Source organism: Calliopsis andreniformis, unplaced genomic scaffold (assembly GCF_051401765.1).
Source record: "Calliopsis andreniformis isolate RMS-2024a unplaced genomic scaffold, iyCalAndr_principal scaffold0002, whole genome shotgun sequence".
Classification (NCBI taxonomy): Eukaryota; Metazoa; Arthropoda; class Insecta; order Hymenoptera; family Andrenidae; genus Calliopsis; species Calliopsis andreniformis.
The window spans coordinates 13,604,627-13,620,909 of NW_027480423.1; positions in this window are offsets into that span (position 1 = coordinate 13,604,627).

Genomic DNA, 16,283 nt, shown 5'->3' on the forward strand with positions numbered 1-16,283 from the left:
CAACGCCAGAAGCATAAAATACAATATAAATACAACAGTTTTTCCATCGTATAAAACGAATAATTGCTACCGGTGTGAAAGTTATGGTCATTTCTACGTTCCGGGCAACCTAGGCTTCACTCTAGGGTGTTGATCCACCAGATTGAATAGTTAGGGCCTAAGAAATCAACGCCAGAAGCATAAAATACAATTTAAATACAAATGTTTTTCCATCGTATAAAACGAATAATTTCAACCAGTGTGAATGTTATGGTCATTTTTACATTCCCAGCAACCTAGGCTTCCCTCTAGGGCATTGATACACCAGATAGAATAGTTAGGGCCTTAGAAGTCAACGCCAGAAGCATAAAATTCAGTAAAGATGCAACAGTTTTTCCATCGTATAACAGGAGTCACTGCAAACAGTGTGAAAGTACTGTTCGTTTCTACGTTCCGGGTAACCTCGGCTTCACTCTAGGGCGTTGATCCACCAGATCGAACAGTTAGGGCCTAAGAAGGCAACGCCAGAAGCATAAAGTACAATATAAATAGAACAGTTTTTCCACCGTATAAAACGAATAATTGCTACCAGTGTAAAAGTTATGGCCATTTCTACGTTCCGGGCAACCTAGGCTTCACCCTAGGGCGTTGTTCCACCAGATCGAATAGTTAGGGCCTAAGAAGTGAACGCCAGAAGCATAAAATACAATATAAATACAACAGTTTTTTCATCATATAAAACGAGTAATTGCAACCAGTATGAAAGCTGTGGTCATTTCTACTTTCCGGGCAACCTAGGCTACACCCTAAGGCGATGCTCCAACAGATTGAATAGTTAGGGCCTTAGAAGTCACCGCCAGAAGCATAAAAAACAATATAAATACAACAGTTTTTCCATCGTATAAAACGAATAATTGCAACAAGTATGAAAGTTGTGGTTATTTCTACTTTCCGGGCAACATAGGTTTCACTCTAGGGCGTTCTTCCACCACATCGAATAGCTGCGGCCTCAGAAGTCAGCGCCTGAAGCATAAAATACAATAAAAGTACAACAGTCTTTCCATCCTATAATACGAATAATTGAACCCGTGTGAAAGTGATGGTCATTTGTACGTTCCAGGCAACCTAGGCTTCACTCTAGGGCGTTGTACCACCAGATCGAATTGTTAGGGCCTAAGAAGTTAACGCCAGAAGCATAAGATACTATATAAATATAACAGTCTTTCCATCGCATAGAACGAATAATAGCACCCAGTGTGAAAGTTATGGTCACTTCTACGTTCCTGGCAACCTACGCTTCACACTAGGGCGTTGCTCCAACAGATTGAATAGTTAGGGTCTTAGAAGTCAACGCCGGAAGCATAAAATGTAATAAAAATACAACAGTTTTTCCATCATATAAAACGAGTAATTGCAACCAGTATGAAAGTTGTGGTCATTTCTACTTTCCGGGCAACCTAGGCTTCACCCTAGGGCGTTGCTCCAACAGATTGAATAGTTAGGGCCTTAGAAGTCAACGCCGGAAGCATAAAATGCTTTAAAAATACAACAGTTCTTCCACCGTATAAAAGGATTAATTGCAAGCAGGTTGAAAGTGATGGTCATTTCTACGTTCCGGGCAACCTAGGCTTCACCCTAGGGAGTTGCTCCAACAGATTGAATAGTTAGGGCCTTAGAAGTCAATGCCCGAAGCATAAAATGCAATAAAAATACAACAGTTTTTCCAGCATATAAAACGAATAATTGCAACCAGTGTGAAGGTTAACGTCATTTCTACTTTCCGGGCAGCCTAGGCTTCACCCTAGGGCGTTGCTCCAACAGATTGAATAGTTAGGGCCTTAGAAGTCAACGCCGGAAGCATAAAATGCAATAAAAATACAACAGTTTTTCCATCGTATAAAAGGATTAATTGCAACCAGTTTGAAAGTGATGGTCATTTCTACGTTCCGGGCGACCTAGGCTTCACCATAGGGCGCTGCTCCACCAGATCGAATAGTTAGTGCCCTAGAAGTCAGCGTCAGAAGCATAAAATACAATATAAATACAACAGCTTTTCCATCGTATAAAATGAATAATTGCAAACAGTGCGAACGTGCTGGTCATTTCTACGTTCCGGGTAACCTAGGCTTCACTCTAGGGCGTTGTTGCACCAGATCGAACAGTTAGGGCCTAACAAGGCAACGCCAGAAGTATAAAATACAATATAAATATAACAGTTTTTCCATCGTATAAAACGAATAATAGCAACGAGTGTGAAAGTTATGGTCATTTCTACGTTTCGGGCAACCTAGGCTTCAGCTCAGGGCGTTGTTCCACCAGATCGACTAGTTAGGGCCTAAGAAGTGAACGCCAGCAGCATAAAATACAATATAAATACAACAGTTCATCCATCATATAAAACGAATAATTGTAACCAGTATGAATGTTATGGTCACTTCTACGTTCCGGGCAACCTAGGCTTCACTCTATGGCGTTCTTCCACCACATCGAATAGCTACGGCCTTAGAAGTCAACGCCCGAAGCATAAAATACAAAATAAATAGAACAGTTTTTCCATCGTATAAAACGAATAATTGCTGCCAGTGTAAAAGTTATGGTCATTTCTACGTTCCGGGCAACCTAGGCTTCACCCTAGGGCGTTGTTCCACCAGATCGAATTGTTAGGGCCTAAGAAGTGACCGCCAGAAGCATAAAATACAATATAAATACAACAGTATTTACATCATATAAAACGAGTAATTGCAACCAGTATGAAAGTTGTGGTCATTTCTACTTTCCGGGCAACCTAGGCTTCACTCTAGGGCGTTGTTCCACCAGATCGAACAGCTAGGGCCTAAGAAGGCTACGCCAGAAGCATAAAACACAATATAAATATAACAGTTTCTCCATCGTATAAAACGAATAATAGCGACCAGTGTGAAAGTTATGGTCATTTCTACGTTCCCGACAACCTAGGCTTCACCCCAGGGAGTTGTTCCACCAGATCGAATAGTTAGGGCCTAAGAAGTCAGCGCCAGCAGCATAAAATATAATATAAATACAACAGCTTTTCCATCATATAAAACGAGTAATTGCAACCAGTGTGAAAGTTATGGTCATTTCTACGTTCCGGGCAACCCAGGCTTCACCCTAGGGCGTTGTTCCACCAGATCGAACAGCTAGGGCCTAAGAAGGCAAAGCCAGTAGCATAAAATACAATATAATTATAACAGTTTCCCCATCGTATAAAACGAATAATAGCGACCAGTGTGAAAGTTATGGTGATTTCTACGTTCCCGGCAACCTAGGCTTCACCCCAAGGTGTTGTTCCACCAGATCGAATAGTTAGGGCCTGGGAAGTGAACGCCAGAAGCATAAAATGCAATAAAAATACAACAGTTTTTCCATCATATAACAGGAATATTTGCAACCAGTTTGAAGGTTATGGTCATTTCTACGTTCCGGTCAACCCAGGCTTCACCATAGGGCGTTGTTCCACCAGATCGAATAGTCAGGGCCTAAGAAGTGGACGCCAGAAGCATAAAATACAATATAAATACAACAGTCTTTCCATCGTATAAAACGAATAATTGCAACCAGTATGAAAGTTAACGTCATTTCTTCTTTCCGGGCAACCTAGGCTTGGCCCTAGGGCGTTGCCCCAACAGATTGAATAGTTAGGGCCACAGAAGTCAACGCCAGAAGCATCAAATACTATATAAATACAACAGTTTTTCCATCGTATAAAACGAATAATTGCAACCAGTATGAAGGTTAACGTCATTTCTACTTTCCGGGCAGCCTAGGCTTCACCCTAGGGCGTTGCTCCAACAGATTGAATAGTTAGGGCCTTAGAAGTCAACGCCGGAAGCATAAAATGCAATAAAAATACAACAGTTTTTCCATCGTATAAAAGGATTAATTGCAACCAGTTTGAAAGTGATGGTCATTTCTACGTTCCGGGCAACCTAGGCTTCACCATAGGGCGCTGCTCCACCAGATCGAATAGTTAGTGCCCTAGAAGTTAGCGTCAGAAGCATAAAATACAATATAAATACAACAGCTTTTCCATCGTATAAAATGAATAATTGCAAACAGTGCGAACGTACTGGTCATTTCTACGTTCCGGGTAACCTAGGCTTCACTCTAGGGCGTTGTTGCACCAGATCGAACAGTTAGGGCCTAACAAGGCAACGCCAGAAGTATAAAATACAATATAAATATAACAGTTTTTCCATCGTATAAAACGAATAATAGCAACGAGTGTGAAAGTTATGGTCATTTCTACGTTTCGGGCAACCTAGGCTTCAGCTCAGGGCGTTGTTCCACCAGATCGACTAGTTAGGGCCTAAGAAGTGAACGCCAGCAGCATAAAATACAATATAAATACAACAGTTCATCCATCATATAAAACGAATAATTGTAACCAGTATGAATGTTATGGTCACTTCTACGTTCCGGGCAACCTAGGCTTCACTCTATGGCGTTCTTCCACCACATCGAATAGCTACGGCCTTAGAAGTCAACGCCCGAAGCATAAAATACAAAATAAATAGAACAGTTTTTCCATCGTATAAAACGAATAATTGCTGCCAGTGTAAAAGTTATGGTCATTTCTACGTTCCGGGCAACCTAGGCTTCACCCTAGGGCGTTGTTCCACCAGATCGAATTGTTAGGGCCTAAGAAGTGACCGCCAGAAGCATAAAATACAATATAAATACAACAGTATTTACATCATATAAAACGAGTAATTGCAACCAGTATGAAAGTTGTGGTCATTTCTACTTTCCGGGCAACCTAGGCTTCACTCTAGGGCGTTGTTCCACCAGATCGAACAGCTAGGGCCTAAGAAGGCTACGCCAGAAGCATAAAACACAATATAAATATAACAGTTTCTCCATCGTATAAAACGAATAATAGCGACCAGTGTGAAAGTTATGGTCATTTCTACGTTCCCGACAACCTAGGCTTCACCCCAGGGAGTTGTTCCACCAGATCGAATAGTTAGGGCCTAAGAAGTCAGCGCCAGCAGCATAAAATATAATATAAATACAGCAGTTTTTCCATCATATAAAACGAATAATTGCAACCAGTATGAAAGTTATGGTCATTTCTACGTTCCGGGCAACCTAGGCTACACCCTAGGGCGTTGCTCCAACAGATTGAATAATTAGGGCCTTAGAAGTCAATGCCCGAAGCACAAAATTCAATAAAAATACAACAGTTCTTCCATCATATAACAGGAATAATTGCAACCAGTTTGAAAGTGATGGTCATTTCTACGTTCCGGGAAACCTCGGCTCCACTCTAGTGCGTTGCTCCACCAGATCGAATAGTTAGTGCCTTAGAAGTCAACGCCAGAAGCATAAAATACAATATAAATACAACAGTTTTTCCATCGTATAAAACGAATAATTGCAACCAGTATGAAAGTTAATGTCATTTCAACTTTCCGGGCAATCTAGGCTTCACTCTAGGGTGTTGATCCACCAGATTGAATAGTTAGGGCCTAAGAAATCAACGCCAGAAGCATAAAATACAATTTAAATACAAATGTTTTTCCATCGTATAAAACGAATAATTTCAACCAGTGTGAATGTTATGGTCATTTTTACATTCCGAGCAACCTAGGCTTCACTCTAGGGCGTTGATACACCAGATAGAATAGTTAGGGCCCTAGAAGTCAACGCCAGAAGCACAAAATTCAGTAAAGATGCAACAGTTTTTCCATCGTATAACAGGAGTCACTACAAACAGTGTGAAAGTACTGGTCGTTTCTACGTTCCGGGTAACCTCGGCTTCACTCTAGGGCGTTGATCCACCAGATCGAACAGTTAGGGCCTAAGAAGGCAACGCCAGAAGCATAAAGTACAATATAAATATAACAGTTTTTCCATCGTATAAAACGAATAATAGCAACCAGTGTGAAAGTTATGGTCACTTCTACGTTCGGGGCAACCTAGGCTTCACCCCAGGGCGTTGTTCCACCACATCGAATAGTTAGGGTCTAAGAAGTGAACGCCAGCAGCATAAAATACAATATAAATACAACAGTTTTCCCATCATATAAATTGAATAATTGCCACCAGTATGAAAGTTATGGTCATTTCTACGTTCCGGGCAACCTACGCTTCACTCTATGGCGTTCTTCCACCACATCGAATAGCTGCGGCCTCAGAAGTCAACGCCCGAAGCATAAAATACAATAAAAATACAACAGTCTTTCCATCCTATAACAGGAATAATTGCATCCCGTGTGAAAGTGATGGTCATTTGTACGTTCCAGGCAACCTAGGCTTCACTCTAGGGCGTTGTTCCACCAGATCGAATTGTTAGGGCCTAAGAAGTTAACGCCAGAAGCATAAGATACTATATAAATATAACAGTCTTTCCATCGTATAGAACGAATAATAGCACCCAGTGTGAAAGTTATGGTCACTTCTACGTTCCTGGCAACCTAGGCTTCACACTATGGCGTTGCTCCAACAGATTGAATAGTTAGGCCTTAGAAGTCAACGCCGGAAGCATAAAATGCAATAAAAATACAACAGCTTTTCCATCATATAAAACGAGTAATTGCAACCAGTGTGAAAGTTATGGTCATTTCTACGTTCCGGGCAACCCAGGCTTCACCCTAGGGCGTTGTTCCACCACATCGAACAGCTAGGGCCTAAGAAGGCAAAGCCAGTAGCATAAAATACAATATAATTATAACAGTTTCCCCATCGTATAAAACGAATAATAGCGACCAGTGTGAAAGTTATGGTGATTTCTACGTTCCCGGCAACCTAGGCTTCACCCCAAGGTGTTGTTCCACCAGATCGAATAGTTAGGGCCTGGGAAGTGAACGCCAGAAGCATAAAATGCAATAAAAATACAACAGTTTTTCCATCATATAACAGGAATATTTGCAACCAGTTTGAAGGTTATGGTCATTTCTACGTTCCGGTCAACCCAGGCTTCACCATAGGGCGTTGTTCCACCAGATCGAATAGTCAGGGCCTAAGAAGTGGACGCCAGAAGCATAAAATACAATATAAATACAACAGTCTTTCCATCGTATAAAACGAATAATTGCAACCAGTATGAAAGTTAACGTCATTTCTTCTTTCCGGGCAACCTAGGCTTGGCCCTAGGGCGTTGCCCCAACAGATTGAATAGTTAGGGCCATAGAAGTCAACGCCAGAAGCATCAAATACTATATAAATACAACAGTTTTTCCATCGTATAAAACTAATAATTGCAACCAATATGAAAGTTATGGTCATTTCTATTTTCCGGGCAATCTAGGCTTCACCCTAGGGCGTTCCTTCAACAGATTGAATTGTTAGGGCCTTAGAAGTCAACGCCAGAAGCATAAAATACAATATAAATACAACAGTTTTTCCATCGTATAAAACGAATAATTGCTACCGGTGTGAAAGTTATGGTCATTTCTACGTTCCGGGCAACCTAGGCTTCACTCTAGGGTGTTGATCCACCAGATTGAATAGTTAGGGCCTAAGAAATCAACGCCAGAAGCATAAAATACAATTTAAATACAAATGTTTTTCCATCGTATAAAACGAATAATTTCAACCAGTGTGAATGTTATGGTCATTTTTACATTCCCAGCAACCTAGGCTTCCCTCTAGGGCGTTGATACACCAGATAGAATAGTTAGGGCCTTAGAAGTCAACGCCAGAAGCATAAAATTCAGTAAAGATGCAACAGTTTTTCCATCGTATAACAGGAGTCACTGCAAACAGTGTGAAAGTACTGTTCGTTTCTACGTTCCGGGTAACCTCGGCTTCACTCTAGGGCGTTGATCCAGCAGATCGAACAGTTAGGGCCTAAGAAGGCAACGCCAGAAGCATAAAGTACAATATAAATATAACAGTTTTTCCATCGTATAAAACGAGTAATAGCAACCAGTGTGAAAGTTATGGTCATTTCTACGTTCCGGGCAACCTAGGCTTCACCCCAGGGCGTTGTTCCACCACATCGAATAGTTAGGGCCTAAGAAGTGAACGCCAGCAGCATAAAATACAATATAAATACAACAGTTTTTCCATCATATAAAACGAATAATTGCCACCAGTATGAAAGTTATGGTCATTTCTACGTTCCGGGCAACCTAGGCTTCACTCTATGGCGTTCTTCCACCACATCGAATAGCTACGGCCTCAGAAGTCAAAGCCTGAAGCATAAAATACAATAAAAGTACAACAGTCTTTCCATCCTATAATAGGAATAATTGAACCCGTGTGAAAGTGATGGTCATTTGTACGTACCAGGCAACCTAGGCTTCACTCTAGGGCGTTGTTCCACCAAATCCAATTGGTTGGGCCTAAGAAGTCAACGCCAGAAGCATCAGATACAATATAAATATACCAGTTTTTCCATCGCATAGAACGAATAATAGCAACCAGTGTGAAAGATATGGTCACTTCTACGTTCCGGGCAACGTAGGCTTCACTCTAGGGCGTTGCTCCACCAGATCAAACAGTTAGGGCCTTGGAAGTCAACGCCCGAAGCATAAAATACAAAATAAATAGAACAGTTTTTCCACCGTATAAAACGAATAATTGCTACCAGTGTAAAAGTTATGGCCATTTCTACGTTCCGGGCAACCTAGGCTTCACCCTAGGGCGTTGTTCCACCAGATCGAATAGTTAGGGCCTAAGAAGTGAACGCCAGAAGCATAAAATACAATATAAATACAACAGTTTTTTCATCATATAAAACGAGTAATTGCAACCAGTATGAAAGCTGTGGTCATTTCTACTTTCCGGGCAACCTAGGCTACACCCTAGGGCGTTGCTCCAACAGATTGAATAGTCAGGGCCTTAGAAGTCAATGCCCGAAGCATAAAACGCAATAAAAATACAACAGTTTTTCCATCATATAACCGGAATAATTGCAATCAGTTTGAAAGGGATGGTCATTTCTACGTTCCGGGCAACCTAGGCTTCACTCTATGGCGTTCTTCCACCACATCGAATAGCTACGGCCTCAGAAGTCAACGCCTGAAGCATAAAATACAATAAAAATACAACAGTCTTTCCATCCTATAACAGGAATAATTGCAACCCGTGTGAAAGTGATGGTCATTTGTACGTTCCAGGCAACCTAGGCTTCACTCTAGGGCGTTGTTCCACCAGATCGAATTGCTAGGGCCTAAGAAGTTAACGCCAGAAGCATAAGATACTATATAAATATAACAGTCTTTCCATCGTATAGAACGAATAATAGCACCCAGTGTGAAAGTTATGGTCACTTCTACGGTCCTGGCAACCTAGGCTTCACACTAGGGCGTTGCTCCAACACATTGAATAGTTAGGGCCTTAGAAGTCAACGCCGGAAGCATAAAATGCAATAAAAATACAACAGTTTTTCCATCATATAAAACGAGTAATTGCAACCAGTATGAAAGTTGTGGTCATTTCTACTTTCCGGGCAACCTAGGCTTCACCCTAGGGCGTTGCTCCAACAGATTGAATAGTTAGGGCCTTAGAAGTCAACGCCGGAAGCATAAAATGCAATAAAAATACAACAGTTTTTCCATCGTATAAAAGGATTAATTGCAAGCAGTTTAAAAGTGATGGTCATTTCTACGTTCCGGGCAACCTAGGCTTCACCATAGGGCGTTGCTCCAACAGATTGAATAGTTAGGGCCTTAGAAGTCAATGCCCGAAGCATAAAATGCAATAAAAATACAACAGTTTTTCCATCATATAACCGGAATAATTGCAACCAGTATGAAAGCTATGGTCATTTCTACTTTACGGGCATCCTAGGCTACACCCTAGGGCGTTGCTCCTACAGATTGAATAGTTAGGGACTTAGAAGTCATTGCCCGAAGCATAAAATGCAATAAAAATACAACAGTTTTTCCATCATATAACAGGAATATTTGCAACCAGTTTGAAGGTTATGGTCATTTCTACGTTCCGGTCAACCCAGGCTTCACCATAGGGCGTTGTTCCACCAGATCGAATAGTCAGGGCCTAAGAAGTGACAGCCAGAAGCATAAAATACAATATAAATACAACAGTCTTTCCATCGTATAAAACGAATAATTGCAACCAGTATGAAAGTTAACGTCATTTCTACTTTCCGGGCAACCTAGGCTTGGCCCTAGGGCGTTGCCCCAACAGATTGAATAGTTAGGGCCATAGAAGTCAACGCCAGAAACATCAAATACAATATAAATACAACAGTTTTTCCATCGTATAAAACGAATAATTGCAACCAGTATGAAAGTTATGGTCATTTCTATTATCCGGGCAACCTAGGCTTCACCCTAGGGCGTTGCTTCAACAGATTGAATAGTTAGGGCCTTAGAAGTCAACGCCCGAAGCATAAAATACAAAATAAGTAGAACAGTTTTTCCATCGTATAAAACGAATAATTGCTACCGGTGTGAAAGTTATGGTCATTTCTATGTTCCGGGCAACCTAGGCTTCACCATAGGGCGCTGTTCCATCAGATGGAATAGTTAGGGCATAAGAAGTCAACGCCAGAAGCATAAAATACAATATAAATACAACAGCTTTTCAATCGTATAAAACGAGTAATTGCAACCAGTATGAAAGTTAACGTCATTTCTACGTTCCGGCCAACCTAGGCTTCACCCTAGGGCGTTGCTCCAACAGATTGAATAGTTAGGACCTTAGAAGTCAATGCCCGAAGCATAAGATGCAATAAAAATACAACAGTTTTTCCATCGTATAAAACGAATAATAGCAACCAGTGTGAAAGTTATGGTCATTTCTACGTTCCGGGCAACCTAGGCTTCACCCCAGGGCGTTGGGCCACCAGATCGAATAGTTAGGTCCTAAGAACTGAACGCCAGCAGCATAAAATACAATATAAATACAACAGTTTTTCCATCATATAAAACGAATAATTGCCACCAGTATGAAAGTTATGGCCATTTCCACGTTCCGGGCAACCTAGGCTTCACTCTATGGCGTTCTTCCACCACATCGAATAGCTACGGCCTCAGAAGTCAACGCCTGAAGCATAAAATACAATAAAAATACAACAGTCTTTCCATCCTATAACAGGAATAATTGCAACCCGTGTGAAAGTGATGGTCATTTGTACGTTCCAGGCAACCTAGGCTTCACTCTAGGGCGTTGTTGCACCAGATCGAATTGTTAGGGCCTAAGAAGTCAACGCCAGAAGCTTAAGATACAATATGAATATAACAGTTTTTCCATCGTATAGAACGAATAATAGCAACCAGTGTGAAAGTTATGGTCATTTCTACGTTCCGGACAACATAGGCTTAACTCTTGGACGTTGGCCCACCAGATCGAATAGCTAGGACCTTAGAAGACGAAGCCAGAAGCATAAAATGCAATATTAATACAACAGTTTTTCTATCACATAAAACGAATAATTGCTACCGGTGTGAATGTTATGGAAATTTCTACGTTCCGGGCAACCTAGGCTTCACCCTAGGGCGTTGAACCAACAGATTGAATAGTCAGGGCCTCAGAAGCCAACGCCCGAGCACGAAATACAAAATAAATAGAACAGTTGTTCCATCGTATAAAACGAGTAATTGCTATCAGTGTGAAAGTTATTGTAATTTCTACGTTCCGGGCAACCTAGGTTTCACTCTAGGGCGTTGCTCCACCAGATCGCATAGCTGGGGACTTAGAATTCAACACCATAAGAATAAAATACTATATAAGTACAACAGTTTTTCCATCGTATAAAATGAATAATTGGAAACATTGTGAAAGTAATGGTCATTTCTACGTTGCAGGCAACCTAGGCTTCACTCTGGGACGTTGCTCCACCAGATCGAATAGATAGGGCCTTAGAAGTCAACGCCTGAAGCATAAAATACAATAAAGATGCAACAGTTTTTCCATCGTATAACAGGAATAATTGCAACCAGTGTGGAAGTAATGGTCAGTTCTACGTTCCGGGCAACCTAGGCTTCACTCTGGGACGTTGCTCCACCAGATCGAATAGATAGGGCCTTAGAAGTCAACGCCAGAAGCATAAAATACAATAAAGATGCAACAGTTTTTCCATCGTATAACAGGAATAATTGCAACCAGTGTGAAGGTAATGGTATGTCCTACGTTCCGAGCAAGCTTGGCTTCACCCTAGGGTGTTGCTAAACCAGATCGTATAGTTAGGGCCTTAGAAGTCAACGCCCGAAGCATAAACTACAAAATAAATAGAACAGTTTTTCCATTGTATAAAACGAATAATTGCTACCAGTGTGAAAGTTATGGTCATTTCTACGTGCCGGGCAACCTAGGCTTCACTCTAGGGCGTTGCTCCACCAGATCGAATAGTTAGGGCCTTAGAAGTCAACGCCCGAAGCATAAAATACAAAATAAATAGAACAGTTTTTCCATCGTATAAAACGAATAATTGCTACCGGTGTGAAAGTTATGGTCATTTCTACGTTCCGGGCAACCTAGGCTTCACCATAGGGCGTTGTTCCACCAGATGAAAAAGTTAGGGCATAAGAAGTCAACACCAGAAGCATAAAATACAATATAAATACAACAGCTTTTCAATCGTATGAAACGAGTAATTGCAACCAGTAAGAAAGTTAACGTCGTTTCTACGTTCCGGGCAACCTAGGCTTCACCCTAGGGCGTTGCTCCAACAGATTCAATAGTTAGGGCCTTAGAAGTCAACGCCGGAAGCATAAAATTCAATAAAAATACAACAGTTTTTCCAACGTATAAAAGGATTAATTGCTACCAGTATGGAAGTGATGGTCATTTCTACATTCCGGGCAACCTAGGCTTCACTCTAGGGCGTTGCTCCACCAGATCGAATAGTTAGGGTCTTAGAAGTCAACGCCCGATGCATAAAATATAAAATAAATAGAACAGTTTTTCCATCGTATAAAACGAATAATTGCTACCAGTGTGAAAGTTATGGTCATTTCTACTTTCCGGGCAACCTAGGCTTCACCCTATGGCGTTGTTCCACCAGATGGAATAGTTAGGGCCTAAGAAGTCAACGCCAGAAGCATAAAATACGATATAAATACAACAGCTTTTCCATCGTATAAGACGAATAATTGCAACCAGTTTGAAAGTGATGGTCATTTCTACGTACCGGGCAACCTAGGCTTCACTCTAGGGCGTTGCTCCACCAGATCGAATAGTTAGGGCCTAAGAAGTCAACGCCAGAAGCATAAAATACGATATAAATACAACAGCTTTTCCATCATATAAAACGAATAATTGCAACCAGTGTGAAAGTTATGGTCATTTCTACGTTCCGGCCAACCTAGGCTTCACTCGAGGGCGTTGCTGCACCAGAACGAATGGTTAGTGCCTTAGAAGTCAACGCCCGAAGCATAAAATACAATATAAATACAACAGTTTTTCCATCGTATAAAACGAATAATTGCAACCAGTATGAAACTTATGGTCATTTCTACTTTCCGGGCAACCTAGGCTTCACTCTATGGCGTTTTACCAACACATCGAATAGCTACGGCCACAGAAGTCAACGCCTGAAGTATAAAATACAATAAAAATACAACAGTCTTTCCATCCTATAACAGGAATGATTGCAACCCGTGTGAAAGTGATGGTCATTTCTACGCTCCAGGCAACCTAGGCTTCACTCTAGGGCGTTGGTCCACCAGATCGCATAGCTAGGGTATTAGAATTCAACGCCATAAGAATAAAATGCAATATAAGTACAACAGTTTTTCCATCGTATAAAATCAATAATTGGAAGCATTGTGAAAGTAACGGTCATTTCTCCGTTCCAGGCAACCTAGGCGTCACTCTAGGGCGTTGCTCCACCACATCGAATACCGACGGCCTTAGAAGTCAACGACCGAAGCATAAAATACATTAAATATACAAGAGCCTTTCCATCGTATAACAGGAATAATTGCAACCAGTGTGAAAGTGATGGTCATTTCTACGTTCCGGCAACGTAGGCTTCACCCTAGGGCGTTGTTCCACCAGATCGAATAGTTAGGGCCTAAGAAGTTAACGCCAGATGCATAAAATACAATAAAGATGCAACAGTTATTCCATTGTATAGCATGGATAGTTGCAACCAGTGTGAAAGTTATGGTCATTTCTACGTTCCGGGTAACCGAGGTTTCACTCTAGGGCGTTGCTCCACCAGATCTAACAGCTATGGACTTAGAATTCAACGCCAGGTGGATAAAATACAATATAAATACAACAGCTTTTCCATCGTATAACAGGAATAATTGCAACCAGTGTGAAAGTAAAGGTCATTTCTACGTTCCGGGCAACCTAGGCTTCACTCTAGGGCGTTGCTCCACCAGATCGAATAGTTAGGTCCTTAGAAGTCAACGCCAGAAGCATAAAATACGATATAAATAGAACAGCTTTTCCATCATATTAAATGAATAATTGCAAACAGTGTGAAAGAAGTGGTCATTTCTACGTTCCGAGCAACCTAGGGTTCACTCTAGGACGGTGCTCCACCATATCGAATAGCTACGGCCTTAGAAGCCTACGCCTGAGGCACAAAATACAATAAAAATACAACAGTCTTTTCATGGTATAACAGGAATAATTGCAACAAGCGTGAAAGTAATGATCATTTCGGCGTTTCGGGCATCCTAGACTTAACTCTGAGGCATTGCTCCACCAGATCGAATAGTTAGGTCCTTAGAAGTCAACGCCAGAAGCATAAAATACGATATAAATAGAACAGCTTTTCCATCATATAAAACGAATAATAGCAACCAGTGTGAAAGTTATGGTCATTTTTACGTTCCGAGCAACCTAGGCTTCAATCTAGGGCGTTGCTCCACCAGATCAAAGAGTTAGGGCCTTAGAAGTCAACGCCCGAAGCATAAAATACAAAATAAATAGAACGGTTTTTCCATTGTATAAAACGAATAATTGCTACCAGCGTAAAAGTTATGGTCTTTTCTACGTTCCGGGCAACCTAGGCTTCACACTAGGGCGTTGCTCCTCCAGATCAATCAGTTAGGGCCTTAGAAGTCAACGCCCGAAGCATAAAACGCAATATAAGTAGAACAGTTTTTCCATTGTATGAAACGAATAATTGCTACCAGTGTGAAAGTTATGGTCATTTCTGCATTTCGAGCAACCTAGGTTTCACTCTAGGGCGTTGCTCCACCTGATCGAATAGTTAGGGCCTTAGAAGTCAACGTCAGAAGCATAAAATACAATAAAGGTGCAACAGTTTTTCCATCGCATGACAGGAATAACTGCAAACAGTGTGAAAGTACTGGGCATTTCTACGTTCCGGGTAACCTAGGTTTCACTTTAGGGCGTTGCTCCACCAGATCAAATAGCTTGGGACTTAGAATTCAACGCCCGAAGCATAAAATGAAAAATAAATAGAACAGTTTTTCCATTGTAAAGAACGAATAAATGCTAGCAGGGTAAAAGTTATGGTCATTTCTACGTTCCGGGCAACCTAGGCTTCACCCTAGGGCGTTGTTCCACCAGATAGAGTAGTTAGGGCCTAAGAAGTGAACGCCAGAAGCATAAAATACAATATAAATACAACAGTTTATCCATCACATAAAACGAATAATTGCAACCAGTATGAAAGTGATGGTCATTTCTACGTACCGGGCAACCTAGGCTTCACTCTAGGGCGTTGCTCCACCAGATCGAATAGTTAGGGTCTTAGAAGTCAACGCCCGATGCATAAAATATAAAATAAATAGAACAGTTTTTCCATCGTATAAAACGAATAATTGCTACCAGTGTGAAAGTTATGGTCATTTCTACTTTCCGGGCAACCTAGGCTTCACCCTATGGCGTTGTTCCACCAGATGGAATAGTTAGGGCCTAAGAAGTCAACGCCAGAAGCATAAAATACGATATAAATACAACAGCTTTTCCATCGTATAAGACGAATAATTGCAACCAGTTTGAAAGTGATGGTCATTTCTACGTACCGGGCAACCTAGGCTTCACTCTAGGGCGTTGCTCCACCAGATCGAATAGTTAGGGCCTAAGAAGTCAACGCCAGAAGCATAAAATACGATATAAATACAACAGCTTTTCCATCATATAAAACGAATAATTGCAACCAGTGTGAAAGTTATGGTCATTTCTACGTTCCGGGCAACCTAGGCTTCACTCGAGGGCGTTGCTGCACCAGAACGAATGGTTAGTGCCTTAGAAGTCAACGCCCGAAGCATAAAATACAAAATAAATACAACAGTTTTTCCATCGTATAAAACGAATAATTGCAACCAGTATGAAACTTATGGTCATTTCTACTTTCCGGGCAACCTAGGCTTCACTCTATGGCGTTTTACCACCACATCGAATAGCTACGGCCACAGAAGCCAACGCCTGAAGTATAAAAT